Raw genomic sequence first — 19,205 nt, forward strand, 5'->3', positions numbered from 1 at the left:
ACAATTTAAATTTTTATTTATTTTAAAAAAATAACATATCCATACACAATATATAAAAAGGTTCAATCTCAATTTATATTACATGAAAGTAATTGTATGACCAATGTTTTTTTAACTATAAACTCTATCAAATGTGCTTGGACTACACAATTACACTTTAAGAAGTGTTCACATGTCATGAAAATTATTTAACACTTACATGTAATCCACACTCTTTACGGAGGGTTTGAAAAATAACATTTAATATTAATATGAATTTGATCACCTCACAACTTGTGTTATGGTATATTTTCTTAGACTCTTATATAAAAAAAATTGGAAGAAACTATGATCATAAAGTCAAAAACACATCTTATTTGTATTCTAGTTTATCATATTTGTGAATCATGAGATTGCATTGATTTTTTATTTTTATTTTAGTATTTTTCTTAACTTAAAAATGTAATATTGGAAATAGTTCGACATATTAGATTATATGAAGTATGGATATTTTAAGTGATCTATTTTATAGGTGAGGTAAATTTTTGAAGAGAAAAATATGAATTACAATAACTTTACAAAATATATTGTTAAAATTATTACATATTAAATTTTGATAGTATATTTTTATTAATGTTTCTAAGAATTTGAATCTTCATATTATACTTTTATTAATGTTTTTAAGAATTTGAATCTTGGTTGATGATTAACACATCAATATTTTCATCATTGAAGCATTATTAATTGGAAAACTTTTTTTTGGCTAAGTTATAGTAATTGAAAGGTATTTATTATGGTAAAATGTTGGATGTGATACTTCATTCTCCATCATTGGTGGCTGTGAGGACTCTTCTCTCCTCACCATTATGAGACGGTTCCTCTACAAGTTAACCCTATTGTTGCCTCCATCTCTCATGATTGCTTGTCGTCTTACTCATCATTCTCCTCGAGCTTGTGACCTACTGGCTCTTGTGTTATCTCTCATGTTATCCCTCCTTCTTTCTCTCTCGATATTTCCTCCTCACCCTCTTCCTTGTCAGACTATTTGCTTTCAACATCCTGAACCTCTCCCTCTTTGTAGTTGATCAGGGAAAATGATCCCTTTGTGACTCCTATGCCTGCTGAAAGGGATCCTCCTCCTTATCCTTTCATTGTTACAGGTGGTTCAAACCCTGTTGTTGTCGATTTATCCATCATCTACCCCGCTTCATGCGATGTCTCTTTTAGATGTGACACTTCGTTCTCCATTTTTGGTGGCTTTGTGGTTGGCCCAGTGTCTTCGAACCCCTACTCTTCTCCCTTTGCGGTTTTTGTCAGTTCTAACTCTTGTCCCCTCAATCCCATCATCGATTGCAATGTGTCACCTCACATTTTCTCTTGCTTGACTACCTCCTCCCTGCATTCTGATTCCCTAGACTTGGTATCCTCTAATCTAGTTCCAATTTCTTCTCCTTATTTTTATTTGTTTTCACCCTCCTTCATGAGTGTAACCCCTCCCACTGTTGCTAGCACCCCACATTTGTCATTTCTCCCTTTACCGTCCCCTATAACCCTAATTGGTGATCATGCTTTTTCTCCTTCATCTAATGATAAAGTAGTTAATCTCTCTAGTTTTGTTCTAGATAGATGTGTTTGTAATATTTTAGAAAAATGATTAAATTTCGCCATTTCTCCCAAAAGAATCCCTATTGAGGATATCATGTGCTATATGGAATTTTGTATCAAAGATTTACTAGACAACACTAAAGAAGTTAAAGATTGCAATGTTATCCTTAGAAGGGCTAAATTTCCTAAGAGCAATATTAATAGACTTGAGTCGATTCCTTGAGGGCTCTCAATAATAACTCTGACATTATCATCCTTAAAGCTTATAGAGGTGGAGTTGTTGTTGTCTTAAAGAAAGCTGATTACGATAACAAATGCTAGACCACCTTAACAATAGTGGGAGTTATAAGACACTTAACAAGAATCCTCTTAAGAGGATCTCCAAAAAAATCGCTAATAATATCAAGTCTCATAATGCCCTTAACCATATTAGTAAGAAGATGGTTGAGAGCAATCCCCTCACCCCAAGAATCTATGCCGTCCCTAAGATTTATAATGAGGGGGTACCTTTGAGACCCATCGTTAATACTATAGGTGGGCCCATTTATCTTCTTACTAAGCATTTGGTTCAAAAGCTTAAAATTCTTGTGGGCCTCACTAGCTCCTTTGTTAAGGATTCTTATTCATTTATCAATGATATTAAAGACATCAAGCTTCCTCCCTCTAATATTTTACTGAGCTTTGATGTCATTTTTCTTTCATGAAAATCCCCACTAATAAGACCTTTGATATTATTAATCGTATATCAAATGCTAACAAAGCTAAGTTAGTCGAGATGTGCCTAGATTCCACTTTCTTTAGTTTTTCAGGTGAATTCTATGAGCAAACTTGTGGGGTTGCCATGAGCTCTCCTCTCTCCCCTGTAGTGGCAATTATTTTCATGGAGGTCTTTGAGACCAAGGCCTTGACCTCTTCACCATTTTGTCTGAATCTATGGAAAAGGTTTTTTGACGATACTTTTATTATTTGGCACCATCGTCATGATAAGTTATGATTATTCAAGCAACATCTTAATGATCAGTCTGACTTTATCAAGTTTACTATGGAGATCAAGGTTAATGACAACTTTCCATTCTTGAATGTCCTTATCTCCAAGAATAACAATGGTTCCATTTCGCACCAAGTGTTTTCTAAAAAGTATCACATTGAACAATACTTCATGCAGAGTCCCATCATTATTTGACCCAAAATTTTGGTGTGTTGAACACCTTATCCATCTGTGCACCAAACATTTATAATGAGAACCACCTTAATGAGGAAAGGGACCACCTCCTTGAAGTTTTTGTGAAAAATGGTTATAAGAAACACCAACGCATCAAGGCCTTCTAAAAATCTAGCAAGGGTACTAGATTGAAGAATGGCTTTAGTGGTCCTGTTTCTAGTGGTAAAGTTCCCTTTATCCAGGGAACCACATATAAGATTGCTCACATTTTAAGAAAGAATCATTTTTTTGCTACTTTCAAACCTTTGAGAACCATTCGTAGTATCCCAATGTTGATCTTACATAAATTACATAGAGTCGATCTTGTTCTTCATCTCTAGCTAAGCATGTGGAGAAAACCAAACACTAGATTTACATTGAAAACTACTAGGTCCTTGTCAAAATTGGGCACTGTCATCATAGGAAATTCAAAGAAGCCATTAGGATCGAAAAAAGTTCAAACAATCTAAATGGAGATAATGGTTAGAAAATTAGTAAAAACTAGATTCCCACCCTTACTCCAGGATTTGCTTCCTCCTAAAACCCTCCCTTTCTTTTTCTATTTCTTGATTTCATTTACTTTTATTAAAACTAATCATTTATTTTTGTTCTTTTATTTTTTTTTCCCTACCCCTCCTTTCTTCTTTATATTTTGTTTTTTTGGTTGATCCTAAAGTCTCCTTTTTTAGAATTACCCCATATTTTTTTTTAAATAAATAAATATATATATTATTTGATTTCTCCTTTTATTTTTCTTGCTAGTATTATTAATTTATATTTTTTCCTTGCTAGTATTATTAATTTATATTTTATTATTAATTTTCTTCTGAAGGCTTTTAATAAAATTATTCTTTATATTTTTCTTGCTAGTATTATTAATTTATATTTTATTATTAATTTTCTTGTGAAGCCTTTTAATAATATTATTCTTTATATTTCTTACTCGTATTATTAATTTATATCTTATTCTTAATTCTCTTTCGAAGCCTTTTAATAATATAATTCTTTATTCTTTATAATTTATGTTTAGTTATTTATATTAATATATTTATTAGTGGTTTGTCCCCTCCTTACCTTAATAGTATAATATTAAATTTTTACGTCGTAAGGCGTTCCTCTCTGAAATCAACTTTGCTCTCTGCCTACGTGTCATTACTTTGCACCATTAGATGATATGTTAGACGATTGAGCCATCTTGAGTCGTTGGATTATGTTGAGGTAGCTGCAACTCCTTAATTGCCTGAGCAGCGCATCGGCTTCGTCTCTTGGGTACTGTATCGACGACGGGGAAAAGATGCTGGTGTACGAGTATATGCCCCAGGGGGCGCTGAGTCTGCATTTGTTTGAATGGGCGGCGGCCGGGCTGAGGCCGCTAGAATGGAAACAGAGGCTTAGCATTGCCCTCGATGTCGCCCGCGGAGTTGAGTACCTGCACAGCCTTGCACAGACGAGCTTCATTCACAGAGATCTGAAGCCCTCTAATATCCTTCTGGGCGACGACATGAGGGCCAAGGTCTCAGATTTCGAGTTCAGTTCTTGAGAAGCACTGACCCACCTTGTAGTGTAAGGGTTGCCCTTTTGCATTTTACATATTTGCACTAAACGTGAATAGTTTGAATGTATCTGTCTATTTTTCTACTTTGAGTATCCAATCAGATAATGATATCAATACTTGAAAATTGTGGAAGACTATCTTCTGCGTTTGGTTTGTTTATTGTGTGTCCTTTGACTGTATCCAAGCTGCTGGTGGGGTGCAGCTTTCCTTGTACCTGCATTCATTCTGGAATGCAGCAGGATGAAAGACTGATGAGATATAAAAGTTTCAAGGAGGGGAATAAGAGGCTTCTGGTTGCAACTGATCTGGTAGGCAGGGGAATTGACATTGAAAGAGTTAATATTGTTATCCACTATGACATGCCTGAGTCTGCAGATACTTATTTGCACAGGGTTGGAAGGGCTGGACGGTTTGGCACAAAGGGTCTTGCAATTACCTTTGTTTTCTTCTGCTTCTTCATCAGAGGAGGATGTGCTGAAGCAGGTTCAAGAACGTTTTGCAGTTGATATCAAGGCACTCCCAGCACATATAGAAGCATCAACATACATGCCATCATAGCCATTGAAATCTGCTCTGGTGTCTGCAATAATTATCCTTCTCATTCATCTCAGTTTTGGCATTTCTGTTCATATGCCTTAACTTCATATGCCGGTTCTTCTACCAAATTTATTGCACTTATAAATTTAGAAGAACCTTTCCTCCTCTAACTTCAGTTAACAATTTTCTCTTCTACTTCTACTTGGGATATTTCTGCTTATTTTCAGGCCTTTACAAAGGCAAAGTCCTTAAATTAATGCCACCATTTCTGTTGCATTGTGGGTTGTAAAGTGCAGATAATCATGGACTATTTTGTTGAAAGTTTCTTTTAACACATTCTAATCTCATGTTGTGTAGTTTAGAGTTTAGAATCAAGCCTTGTCACAAAGTTTTGAAATCTATTAGTGCAATGCAACCCTCCAAGCGTCTACCATGGAGAAAGTTGAAAGCACTTGGCACTAATAGTTACAATCTTTGGTAGGGAACCACAGACTGCTAAGTCAGCTTTCATACAACTTATAGGTGGTTCTCTCAACTGTATTTTAAATATCACCCTATGAATTTGTCACCAATTGAAATGTAATAGTGACTACATGACATTTAATTAGTGTGTTTGATGCAGGGTTGGTGGAAAACATAACCAACATAGCCAGAAAAGGCAGTTCTCTCAAATGTACTTTAAACATCACCCTATGAAGTTGTCACCAATTTGAATGAGATGGGTTTGTTGAACCTTAATTTATATAATTTCTGAGAGTGCTTTGAGATACACATGGCTGGTTTTCTGCATCATTATTTCATCTTTTACAACAATAAAACCTCTTCTGCTATTTCATCATAAAGCTGCGCTTGTGCTTCATATTTTTAGTGAAAATGGCAACACAAGGAGTAGACAATGTGGAAGAGTTGAAGGAAGAGATTTATAATGAAGAGCTCCTGGACTATGAAGAAGAGGAATTGGACGCACAAGCATTGGAGGAACATTTTGCCACTGATGAAGCCTCCAAGAAAGGTTATGTGGGATTTCCTACTGAAGCCAGAGCTCCTTCGAGCAATTGTGGACTCTGGATTTGAACATCCCTCAGAAGTTCAGCACGAGTGCATTCCTCAGGCGATTCTGGGCATGGATGTACTCTGTCAGGCCAAATCTGGAATGGGGGAAAACATCAGTTTTTGTGCTTTCAACTCTGCAGCAGATCGAACCCATAGAAGGCCAAGTCTCTGCCCTAGTTTTGTGCCATACTAGAGAATTGGCATACCAGATATGCGATGAATTTGAGAGGTTTATCACTCATCTGAAAGAATTGAAGGTTGCTGTATTCTATGGCGGCCTGCCTATCAAAACTCACAAGGAAATATTAAAAAATGAATCCCCCCAAATAGTTGTTGGGACCCCTGGAAGGATTCTGGCATTGGCAAAAGACAAGGATCTCAGTCTGAGAAATATCAGGCATTTTATTCTGGATGAATGTGACAAAATGCTGGAATCTTTGGACATGAGGAGAGATGTACAAGCCATTTTCAAGATGACCCCTCATGACAAGCAGGTCATGATGTTTTCAACCACACTGAGCAAGGAAATCAGGCCTGTCTGCAAGAAATTCATGCAGGATCCTATGGAGATATATGTTGATGATGAGGCCAAGCTCACACTTCATGATCTAGTTCAGCACTATATAAAACTAGCTGAGGTAGAAAAGAACAGGAAGCTGATTGATTTGTTGGATGTCCTGGATTTCAACCAGGTGGTTATATTTGTGAAGAGTGTGAAAAGGGCTTCTGAGCTATCCAAGCTGCTGGTGGGGTGCAGCTTTCCTTGTACCTGCATTCATTCTGGAATGCAGCAGGATGAAAGACTGATGAGATACAAAAGTTTCAAGGAGGGGAATAAGAGGCTTCTGGTTGCAACTGATCTGGTAGGCAGGGGAATTGACATTGAAAGAGTTAATATTGTTATCAACTATGACATGCCTAAGTCTGCAGATACTTATTTGCACAGGGTTGGAAGGGCTGGACGGTTTGGCACAAAGGGTCTTGCAATTACCTTTGTTTCTTCTTCTTCTTCATCAGAGGAGGATGTGCTGAAGCAGGTTCAAGAACGTTTTGCAGTTGATATCAAGGCACTCCCAGCACATATAGAAGCATCAACATACATGCCATCATGGCCATTGAAATCTGCTCTGGTGTCTGCAATAATTATCCTTCTCATTCATCTCAGTTTTGGCATGGTCTGGTTTTGTTTTCTGTTCATAAAAACACAGCAGATTCATAAAATTGAAAGGAACAATGGCCATCAAGGCATTTGTAGACAGACCATCACAATTTCAGTCTTATCCACGACTAAGACATATTTGGTTTTTCTATGAGAGCCATGCGTGTTTTCTTCTATTTGTCCTAATTATACAAAAACCCATGTTTTGAGCTACAAATTTTACAACAAATTTGGATTTAGTGCGATTAAAAAGAAATCGATGGGAAAAATGATCATATTATGGAGTCATCAATGTCTATAATGGTCAAAATTGAAGATATATGCTTGGAATATCCCCAAAATTTACAATAAAATCTTTGAAATATGCACGTCAAGGAGCTTCCTTCTCACTAGTTATTTTGAGTGGAGCTTCAACCAATCTTGCACCCTTGCAAGGAATGTTCAGTTAGATTTTGGATGAAAGTAGTCATGTTATTCCACAGAAGCATGCTGTGGATATTGCTAAAGGAAACATTACAATGGTTGGATTACAAGAGGTTTCAAAACCTTGAATTTTACCTTTGCGATGTCTTTAGTTTTGTAATGTCATCTAAAAGTATAATGAAGGAAAGTATCCCTCATTCTTCTTATATTGGGCACTCCACAGATCAACATGGATTAGAAGCCACCTCTTAAACCATGGTCTACTGAATTAATATTGAATGTGCAGGAAAGAGCAATTGATGCTTCTAGACATGCTATGCTGATAACGAAAATGAGCATGGAAACAAACATTGGAGATATTGACAAAACTGGTTGATTGGTAGAGGAACTTGTAATGCTTGAAAAATCGGCTCAGCTTACTCCGGAGGCCACCTATTATCGAAATCTTAATGACTTAGCATTTGTTATGTAAAAAATTATCGAAATCTTAATGACTTAGCATTTGTTATGTAAAAATATAAACTATATTTTTTTAGATACATTGCAAGTTGCAGCAACATTAACGGCTTTCGATTTCAAATTCTCTATCTACTATTGCTGGGCAGCAATCTAGAGAAAACTTTGTACCCCAACATCCAGTATGTTCGGAACCTGTTCGGATCAGACACTGATGTATCCAAGGTAATGTTAGTGTTTTCTCTTTATTTTCTATTTTTGAAAGGCATTTTGTTTATTCATTTTTTTCTTCAATGATTCTTTATATGTCACAATTCTTCTCGATTATTAGTTTCTGACTTGAGGTAAGATATTATGCCTGAAAGTCACTGTTGCACAAGTCACTTTTCATCTTTTTAAAAAAACCTTCTAATTGTGATTATGTTCTTTTAGGTTTTAGTCTCTAAAGTTCTTCCATTGGATCCTTTATTCAACCTTCAAGTTGGCTCTCTGATCTGCAGTACATATTTTTTATTTATTTCATGAGTGCGCTGTAAATCCGTGGTTAACATTGTGTTTCAAACGAATGGGCAGAAATAAGATGTAATATGGTGGCATTTACAATAATCTTGTATGCATAAACAATTTGACAGAAAACAGGCTTCATACAGATCCATCCTACAACAGCTCTAATAATATTTTGGACATTTTGTTGACTGCTGGATTTTAAGCCAGAATATTACTGGAGTTTGACTGTTTTGACCCATTCAGCCTCTAATAAATTCTCCCATCACTGAAGAAAGGAAACCCTTCGGAAGGCTGGTTTCCCACATGCATGGATGGTATATTTAACCTTTAGACATGCTAGACCCATTGGCATTGGCATAGGCAATAGACTAGTGCACCTTACCTCACCTCTAAGGGGATTCAGATTTCTCAAGTGAGATTCAGACTTAGATTCAAACTTGACACCTAGTGGTATGGAGCTCATGAACCGTAACCCCAACTCTCATGGTTGCAATAGAACCGACAACCTGATTAAGAGACGTGTTTCTTATACCATCCTTATATGAATCTGCATTATTGAAGTGAAGTTAAACAGCCTTATGAATCTGCATTATTGAAGTAAAGTACATAGCTTGAATAAATAGGAACAATTTTTTGTACCATACTTGTCCTCATTCCTGCCCTTTGTATAGCTCTATGAGAGAAAAAGAATCCCAACTTCGCATGATCACAGTAAAGCCCACAACCTGAATAAAAGACCTGTTTCTTGTACCGTTCTTTCATAAATCTGCATTATTGCAGTAAAGCCCACAACTTGAAAAAAGTGCATATTTCTTGTACCATCCGTGCCCTCATTCCTTTTTATTTTATTGTTGGATCTGTAAGTAAAAAGGAACCCCAACTCCACATTACTGCAGTAAAGCCCACAACTTGAATAAAAGACCCGCTTCTTGTACCATTCGTCCTTAATTATCTCTTGTTTTTTGATGCATGGTGAGTTGTAAACCTCAACTCTGCATTATTGCAGTAAAGCCCACAGCCTGAATAACTTAATAAGACACCTGTTTCTTGTACCATTTATGTCTTCATTTCTCTCATTTTTAGATTTATGAAACCCAACTCCACATGATCTCGGTAGGGTTCACAAACTGAATAAGAGATTGTTTCTTACACCACCATTGTCACTTAACATGTGGTCATGGTCATCAAACTCAACTAAATAATACACAAGATCAAGGCTTTATGCCTCCAGGGTTTGAATGTGGGTCATTATTGTGGGTCATTATTGTGGCTACGAGGGTTGCTTCTTATTGGTTCAGTTCTTGAGATGCACTGACCCACCTTGTAGTGTAAGGGTTGCCCTTTTGCATTTTACATATTTGCACTAAACGTGAATAGTTTGAATGTATCTGTCTATTTTTCTACTTTGAGTATCCAATCAGATAATGATATCAATACTTGAAAATTGTGGAAGACTATCTTCTGCGTTTGGTTTGTTTATTGTGTGTCCTTTGACTGTATTTGGAATTTGTGAACAAATATATTGTGCATTGGCTCCAACGAGTAGAGCTTTGACGAAATAATGTCACTGATGTTCATTAATTTCAGTTTGTATATTCAAATTTCAGACAACTTACATGCCACATAGTTTCAAATTCAAGATTTTCCTTCTTTCGAATCTTGTTTCATTGAAGATGTTTGTTTGTTATTTTATATTATATTGAACAAAAATAAATGCTAATTTTTTTTAATGGTTAAAAAATCAAGGCCAGTATGTATTTATATTAATTTATTTTCACGACTTTTTTTGGTATTTTTTCTGAATAGCAAGTGTTTTTTTTTTCCTTTGTCAATCTATGCACAGATTTCTCCCACCTGGAACAGTGTACACAGTTATCCCACCCTAAACTGCAATAACATGTGTGTGCAGCTATTTACAAATTAGCAATGGAATTAAGAATTCTGGCAAATTCATGGAATTTGATTTAGAAATATAAAAAATTATTAGAAATATTTAAAAATGGTATTAGAGAGTTGATTTTTATCTACTATTACACAAATCTGCACCCTCTAGCACAAAATCCTTACAAGGCACTGAGCTTAAGTGTAACATGGAAGAGTTGTCATTATCACCTAGAGATATACTTCCTTTCTGTTAAGTTTAGCCGAACTGAACTTCTATACGTATGCAAAGTGTGAAATGTATATGGTTTATAACATATCATCCGTGAACAAAATATTTATCAGGCCAGAAACTGGTTTTGGTGTGCAAGTCCCTGGCTAATGTCATAGTATCCTTCCTCACTTTGTTACTAACATTGTAAACGGTTTCAGTGCCATGCCACATGGGCGATCTTTGGTTTTTGGCTGTTTTCTATGTGATATTTCAGGTGATCTTACTCCAGTGGCATAACTGGATGTCCCTATTTTGGGATTATTGTGTGTATCTTAACATTACTGTTGGGATTATTTTTCTGAAGAATTTTCAACTTCAAAAGAAGTCAAAATGGCACAAGTATTTTTTGTTTTGGGAATTCTCCAACATTTGTACCTCACTCTGCTGCAGTGGGATTATATTAGAATATCTGAAAACAAATATCTAAACATTTTAATACTCACAATAAATTCCATTGTAGACCTTGATGCTCTCCCTGTGTTTTATACATTATCCTATGGTAAAATGTCTATTAAGTATCTAATAGAAATGCGAGGAAGGAATTACCGAGAGAAGTTGCAAGTGGGTTAATGTAATGGTTAGAAATTCACAAATTGCCTGTGGAGCTCCCAAGTCACCATGACATCATGGTTGCTGAAGGAGCACATAGTTACATTTGAGCATTTTTCTTTACTGACTCAGACTCAAAATCAGACATATTAGAGCACGGTTCTTACAGTTTCTCTACTAATTACAGCAACCATCGCTTTGGTAGTGGACTGCCTGCCCCTTCTCCTGCTTATCAGTCTTCTTTTATACATTAGGTAGGTACGGTGCTTATCTTACGTGGTCAAGCAAGTTGTGAAATGTATATGATTTATAACATATCATCCATGAACAAAAGATTTATCGGGCCAGACACTGGTTTTGGGTTTTGGTGTGCAAGTCCCTAGCTAATGTCATAGTCTCAATAGTCACTGTTAGACACGTCAGCATTCACACTGGCTTTGACACCTTCAAACCTTACTATACTTCAATTCGTTCTATTATTATAATAAAGTATTATTGTTTGTACTATTCAATTTTTCCTGGTAAAAATAGTACTGGAGTACATTCCATACATTGCAATTTCATACTGACCTCCCATCATGGTGTTGTCCTTTCAACCTAAATATGGAGGAGATTAAGCCCTTTCATTGCTTCCACCGACAGTGTGTGAAACCATCTAATTTCGACCTAACTCAACATAAATCTCAGGGCCATATCTGCACTTCACGTGTATTGCTTGTACTACCAGAGTTCGGTTCCTTTCTCCTTCTCTATCAATCTCATTTCAATATATTATAAATTACAGACATTCACTGACGCAGTTTCAGAAAGGGTTTCCCCTGCATATTGGGCTCACATGAATAAATGAGACAGAGCAGGCTCGACTGGGGTGACCTTGCAACACATTCACAGGACTAATGGAGAGATCAAGAGTTTAGAGTAATGTGGATGTGTTCCCAGGTTGCCCCAATCGAAACCTCCTCTGCTACTGCTGCTTTAATGGTGTCCTCCACTTCTCTTCACTTCTTATCTCACAGCCAATATACCCAAAGGTAAGGACAGATACTATAACTGCAAGCAAGAAAGAAACAGAATCTACAACAAGCAACAATTTTTAACAGTCTCTTTCGTTTGTTTGTGATTCGTGCAGTCTCCCCTCTCTTTGATAGCAGTGCTTTGTTTTCAGGTGAGCGAATGTTGTTTATAGGGGCAACCATGGGCATTTTTATATATATCGGGAATCTGGAAGATAACAGCAAGGTTAATGGTTTGAACTTGCTCTTATTTTTAGGATTGCAAGATATTTTTAGATTCTAATAGTTTTTAAATGTGATTTTTTGGAAAGTTTTCTTATTAAATTTGTCTAAAATCTGCTAGGGATTCATTGAAATCACAAGCTGTCTAGGTGAACTCTTCACAAAGAAAGTGCCCCAGAGATTTTTGAGGGTGCTGAATCTATATATGCAATTAAAAAACCAGTTTAAACAACACAAATCAAGATTTGGCCACAAATTGTTTCACTAGGAAACTCCAAAAAATCTCATTTAAAGACATTGGCTCTACCTATCTGTTATGTAGAATCTGCATTTAATAACGACCTTGGCCCTCATTTCTAAAAATATTCTTGTTTCTTTGATTGAGAAAATTGTATGTCACAACTGGCATAATTCAAGTGTAGTAAGTTGTTTGTTACTGAATCCTTCTATGCTATCAAAATCTACAAATACAATTACAGCCAAATTATTTGTTTACTTTCATGATCTCGCAGAAATCAGGATGCAATATATGTTTATTGCTGAATCCAGCTATACCATCACAATCTACAGTTTTAATCAAATTGTTTGTTTGTTCCATGAAATTGTATATGAAACCCACAGTGCATAATCAGGGTGAAGTAGATATTTGTTACTGAGTCCATCAGTGCCAATCAGGCTCTACAATTCCAATCCATTTAATCATAAATTTCAACAAAAATTGGTCCACCATGTATGTGGATCAATCATTAGTTAGTAACCCTACTCCTCAGGAGCCAACGTGCTTTCAAGGGTTGCAGTTTAATGCACATGCTACATAGGAGATAGGTGCTGCCACGGTGTTCAGCCATGGGATGTTCAGCTCACAACTTACTTTCTCTGCCAACGGGCCATGGTGCTTTGTAATGGTACATTGATGCTTGAAGGCCTCATTCAATCAAATATGCAGGGAAATATGGAAGGAGGAGTGGCAGCAATCTGACTATCTGAGTTCGAGTACTAAAATTGAAAAAATCTCGAAATTAGTCTTTCTCCGAAGAATTTTCAACTTCAAAAGAAGTCAAAATGGCACAAGTATTTTTTGTTTTAGGAATTCTCCAACATTTGTACCTCACTCTGCTGCAGTGGGATTATATTAGAATATCTGAAAACAAATATCTAAACATTTTAATACTCACAATAAATTCCATTGTAGACCTTGATGTTCTCCCTGTGTTTTAGACATTATCCTATGTTAAAATGTCTATTAAGTATCTAATAGAGATGCGAGGAAAGAATTACCGAGAGAAGTTGCAAGTGGGTTAATGTAATGGTTAGAAATTCACAAATTGCCTGTGGAGCTCCCAAGTCACCATGACATCATGGTTGCTGAAGGAGCACATAGTTACATTTGAGCATTTTTCTTTACTGACTCAGACTCAAAATCAGACATATTAGAGCACGGTTCTTACAATTCCTCTACTAATTACAGCAACCATCACTTTGGCAGTGGACTGCCTGCCCCTCCTCCTGCTTATCAGTCTTCTTTTATACATTAGGTAGGTACGGTGCTTATCTTACCGTGGTCAAGCAAGTTGTGAAATGTATATGATTTATAACATATCATCAATGAACAAAAGATTTATCGGGCCAGAAACTGGTTTTGGGTTTTGGTGTGCAAGTCCTTGGCTAATGTCATAGTCTCAATAGTCACTGTTAGACATGTCAACATTCACACTGGCTTTGACACCTTCAAACCTTACTATACTTCAATTCGTTCTATTATTATAATAAATTATTATTGTTTGTACTATTCAATTTTTTCTGGTAAAAATAGTACTGGACTACATTCCATACATTGCAATTTCATACTGACCTCCCATAGTGGCAACTGTCCTTTCAACCTAAATATGGAGGAGATTAAGCCCTTTCATTGCTTCCACCGACAGTGTATGAAACCATCTAATTTCGACCTAACTCAACATAAATCTCAGGGCCATATCTGCACTTCACGTGTACTACTTGTACTACCAGATTTTGGTTCCTTTCTCCTTCTCTATCAATCTCATTTCAATAAATTATAAATTACAGACATTCATTGATGCAGTTTCAGAAAGGGTTTCCCCTGCATATTGGGTCACATGAATAAATGAGACAGAGTAGACTCGACTGGGGTGACCTTGCAACACATTCACAGGACTAATGGAGACATCAAGAGTTTAGAGTAATGTGGACGTGTTCCCAGGTCGCCCCAGTCGAAACCTCCTCTGCTACTGCTGCTTTAATGGTTTCCTCCGCTTCTCTTCACTTCTTATCTCACAGCCAATATACTCAAAGGTAAGGACAGATACTATAACTGCAAGCAAGAAAGAAACAGAATCTGCAACAAGCAACAATGTTTAACAGTCTCTTTCGTTTGTTTGTGATTCGTGCAGTCTCCCCTCTCTTTGATAGCAGTGCTTTGTTTTCAGGTGAGCAAATGTTGTTTATAGGGGCAACCATGGGCATTTTTATATATATCAGGAATCTGGCAGATAACAACAAGGTTAATGGTTTGAACTTGCTCTTATTTTTAGGATTGCAAGATATTTTTAGATTCTAATAGTTTTTAAATGTGATTTTTTGGAAAGTTTTCTTATTAAATTTGTCTAAAATCTACTGGGGATTCATTGAAATCACAAGCTCTCGAGGTGAACTCTTCACAAAGAAAGTGCCCCAAAGATTTTTGAGGGTGCTGAATCTATATATGCAATTAAAAAACCAGTTTAAACAACACAAATCAAGATTTGGCCACAAATTTTTTCACTAGGAAATTCCAAAAAATCTCATTTAAAGACATTGGCTCTACCTATCTATTATGTAGAATCTGCATTTAATAGCGACCTTGGCCCTCATTTCTAAAAATATTCTTGTTTCTTTGATTAAGAAAATTGTATGTCACAACTGGCATAATTCAAGTGCAGTAAGTTGTTTGTTACTGAATCCTTCTATGCTATCAAAATCTACAAATACAATTACAGCCAAATTATTTGTTTACTTTCATGATCTTGCAGAAATTAGGATGCAGTATATGTTTTTTGTTGAATCCAGCCATACCATCACAATCTACAGTTTTAATCAAATTGTTTGTTTGTTCCATGAAATTGTATATGAAACCCATAGTGCATAATCAGGGTGAAGTAGATATTTGTTATTGAGCCCATCAGTGCCAATCAAGCTCTACAATTTCAATCCATTTAATCATAAATTTCAAGAAAAATTGGTCCACCATGTATGTGGATCAATCATTAGTCAGTAACCTTACTCCTCAGGAGCCAACGTGCTTTCAAGGGTTGCAGTTTAATGCACATGCTACATAGGAGATAGGTGTTGCCACGGTGTTCAGCCATGGGATGTTCAGCTCACAACTTAATTTCTCTGCCAACGGGCCATGGTGCCTTGTAATGGTACATTGATGCTTGAAGGCCTCATTCAATCAAATCTGCAGGGAAATATGGAAGGAGGAGTGGCAGCAATCTGACTATCTGAGTTCGAGTCCTAAAATTGAAAAAATCTCGATTGTTTTAGGAATTCTCCAACAATTGTTACTCACTCTGCTACAGTGGGATCATATTAGAATATGTGAAAACAAATATCTAAACATTTTAATTCCTTTGAATAGTGAAAGTATCTATCTTATCAATCTTCTTTGGCCCTGTTATGGCATAAAAAATATAAAATCTATTTTGGTTCATGGACCATCTTCAGCTTTTGATTGTGACCTATGTCATGTTATAGGGTATGTTTCCAAAATGGCATGTCCCTTTGTTGAAATTCCATTCCATATTAGTATTCTTCTGTCTTATCTTTAGCTTTAATCTTGTGACATCTAATTATTGCTTTTTGACAGTCATGGTTACTCTTCAGTTTTCTTTGAACCCAAGAAAGAACAGAGTAAAGTTTCTTATTCCTTTGAATAGTGATAGTAACTTTCTTGGAACTTTCTCAATAGTCACTGTAAGGGAGGAGGAATATAATTGCTTTTCAAACAAGTTCCTGGGTTGATGTGATAGCCTCCTTGCACAAAATTCCTTTGTGCAGTCCCATCATTGCTTTGAGTGTTCTCAAACATTTCCAAAAATCATTTTATACAATTGGTTTATAAAGGCTTTGCCTTTACAAAAATCTAGCAAACCTTCTTAGGCCTTTCGTCCCTCCACCATAGTCTGATATGAGGTTTAGGTCTCTTTTAGGGCTTGACCCTTTTCAGACTGCAAGTTGGCCTTTTCAATTTTGTTTTAATCCCATCCACCTGGCTAAGCATTAAACTTCCTTTGTGCAGTGCCATCATTGCTCTGAGTGGTCTCAAACATTTCCAAAAACCATTTTATGCAAAAACTATTTTATGACCCGGATGCGGGTGTTTTCAAAGAGCATTAATGGGCTCACTTAGAAACGCCAGCGCAAGGACCAGCCAGGTGATGAATTGGGCCCGGATCCAGGCTCACTGCAGTCGAAATCTGACCAGCATGCAGATGGAAATAAATGGCCCATCAGGCCGAGATATGGATACAGTAGATATCAGAATGGTGCCTTCGGTTCCCATTGTTCGTCCCCCGATTCGTAGCTATTGTCCGCTGCAGGCAAAACTCGCAAGTAGCAGAACAACTACATGAAAACGTTGTTGGCACCTTAGTTGCATCGATTTTGGAAATGGCCACCATTTCTCCCACTCCATGCTTTGCCCTGTAAATCCTGCTCAGAGGCCCTATTTCTGTAATCAATCCCCCTCCCCAACTGAATATCCCGTTGATCTGCTCTCAGTCCTCACCAGGATGGTAAGGCATTGAATGAGGAGTCGATTTGGAGGTTCTTGGGGAGGCAGGGCGAGACCTCATACTGCGCAGAGCTCGGCTCCCCCTTCCCCTCCTCAGGACCAGGAAGATGAGCCTCAACCCAGACCTCAGCTCAGACACTATTCCTACGCGCGCAGTAGGCGGGGGCGTGGGATGGAGTCAATGGATCCGCTCAGAAATTTTGGGCTCCATTCTGTTATTTCCCAGCAGAGTCCTGGCTCTGCCTCTCACACTACCCATTTCAGGCTCCATAGCCGTCTAAATAAACCTACTATCACTGCCAAGGTGACTGTTGTCTTCACTGAAGAAGAAATGTTGGACAGTAATCAAGTGACAAGCTCTAAGGAGCATTCTCAGGGGATGAGAGCCCAGGATATGAGAGGAGTCAGGAGAAAAATTCAAAGGATGATAGCCAGGGAATCAGGCATAGCAGAATGCATGGTGACAATGAGCATGTAGACGACTTTCAACGGGCGGGTGGCTGCTCTGCAGTCGTGGCTTTAACGGTGGGGTGTGCTGGCAGATCAAGAGGCACCCAGCGGATGGAGGGGCCTACAGGCGATGCTGAGAAGAGCGATGTGGAGAAAAAGGAAGACGATTGGGAACAGTATGTGTGTCCCGTGGTCAAGTAAACTCCAGAGGAGTAGCAAAACAACTGATGCCCTCTGGCAAATGCAGCCACCCATGAACCAAATCGGCCTCAGGCAGATCACGGTTTGGTCCAGTCGCTTGATATTTTTGCGTATGTTTAGCAGTTCAGTAGTTTTGTTGGTTTGTTGTCATGTCCAGTGTTGCTGAGTTGCACCTTTTCTCTGTGTCACAAGGTCGTATTATGGTGTCTGTTGATGTCAGTTCAGGGTTATATGGTAACTGTTTTGCAATTTCATGCTGGTTTCCCCAATCTGGGGCAGTATCAACTGTTTCGATGAAAGCTAGAAACAGAGTTTGAGGCGGGGCCTCGGTGTAATTATATTTTTGCCTTTTTTGATTGAATTAGTCTTACTTAGAAAAAAAAACTGTTTTATGCATCCTATTTACTTTTCCAGCTATTGTATGATTGTTGCTATGGTCCGAAATTAATTTCTACATTAATTAAATTCAATAACTGATTTGTTTGATTGAGATCATAAGGGAAAGAATCACTTAGGGCTAGAATTTTCTACAATTGGAACAATGCACAATGGGTTCATTATTGAACAATTAGAAGCTAAAATGCAAGAAATTTCACAATGGATTCATGATTGAAACCATTAACTTAAAACAAACATGTTATTTTTTAATCACCTTGTCAATTTCGAATAGTCACAACTATGGAGCAATTTTAAGGTAACCTTTCATGAGGTGAATGCTCAATTTGAAAGAAGTTTCAACTTAGAATAGGGTTGGTTATGCCGATATTAGTCAAGAGTGTCAATTTTATAAATTGAGAAAGAGCCAAAGCGGACATGCTATTGCCAAATCTCCTTGCTCATGTAGAAAGGGAGTGGCATTACATGTGACAACTCCTTAGTTACCTCAAATATCATTTCTCAACTTTTACCTACATTGTATTTTTAATTAGTAGCATGTCGGATAACCTTTGAAGGAAAAAATCAATTATAATTGAATTGTGGAATGGTAATATTCAAACCTTCAAGTGAGCAGCTGCTTTCTTTTTGTCGATGAAGACACCTGTGGGTTCAACCACATACTCATTTGTTGACACAAATATAAGTTCCACGCCTATACAACATACTAAGTACCAGGCGGGTAAGCTGTTCAGAGCTTTTAGATGTTCCAGAATGGTGCCAAAGGTGAAGTTATTTGGCTTAAAAACACTCTCCTCATTTCACCAAAAACATTTAGGGCCTCATGGCATTACCCAACGCAGGCCTTGACAATGGTGCCAAAGCTAAAGTTGTTTGGCTTAGAAACACTCTCCTCATTTGACCAAAAACATTTAGGGCCTCATGGCATTACCTATTCTGTGCATATCATCAA

At 37.2% G+C, this 19,205-nt stretch overlaps 1 pseudogene; it reads left to right on the plus strand.

Moving 5' to 3' along the window:
• The first annotated feature begins 5,802 nt into the window (after positions 1–5,802).
• LOC149184150 (DEAD-box ATP-dependent RNA helicase 15 pseudogene) lies at positions 5,803–17,857 on the plus strand (annotated as a pseudogene).
• Positions 17,858–19,205: the final 1,348 nt, after the last annotated feature.

The sequence above is a fragment of the Pinus tabuliformis genome, chromosome 3_2 (genome assembly GCF_031772625.1).
Source record: "Pinus tabuliformis cultivar Carrire ecotype Pingquan chromosome 3_2, CPIR1, whole genome shotgun sequence".
In the NCBI taxonomy this organism is placed as follows: Eukaryota; Viridiplantae; Streptophyta; class Pinopsida; order Pinales; family Pinaceae; genus Pinus; species Pinus tabuliformis.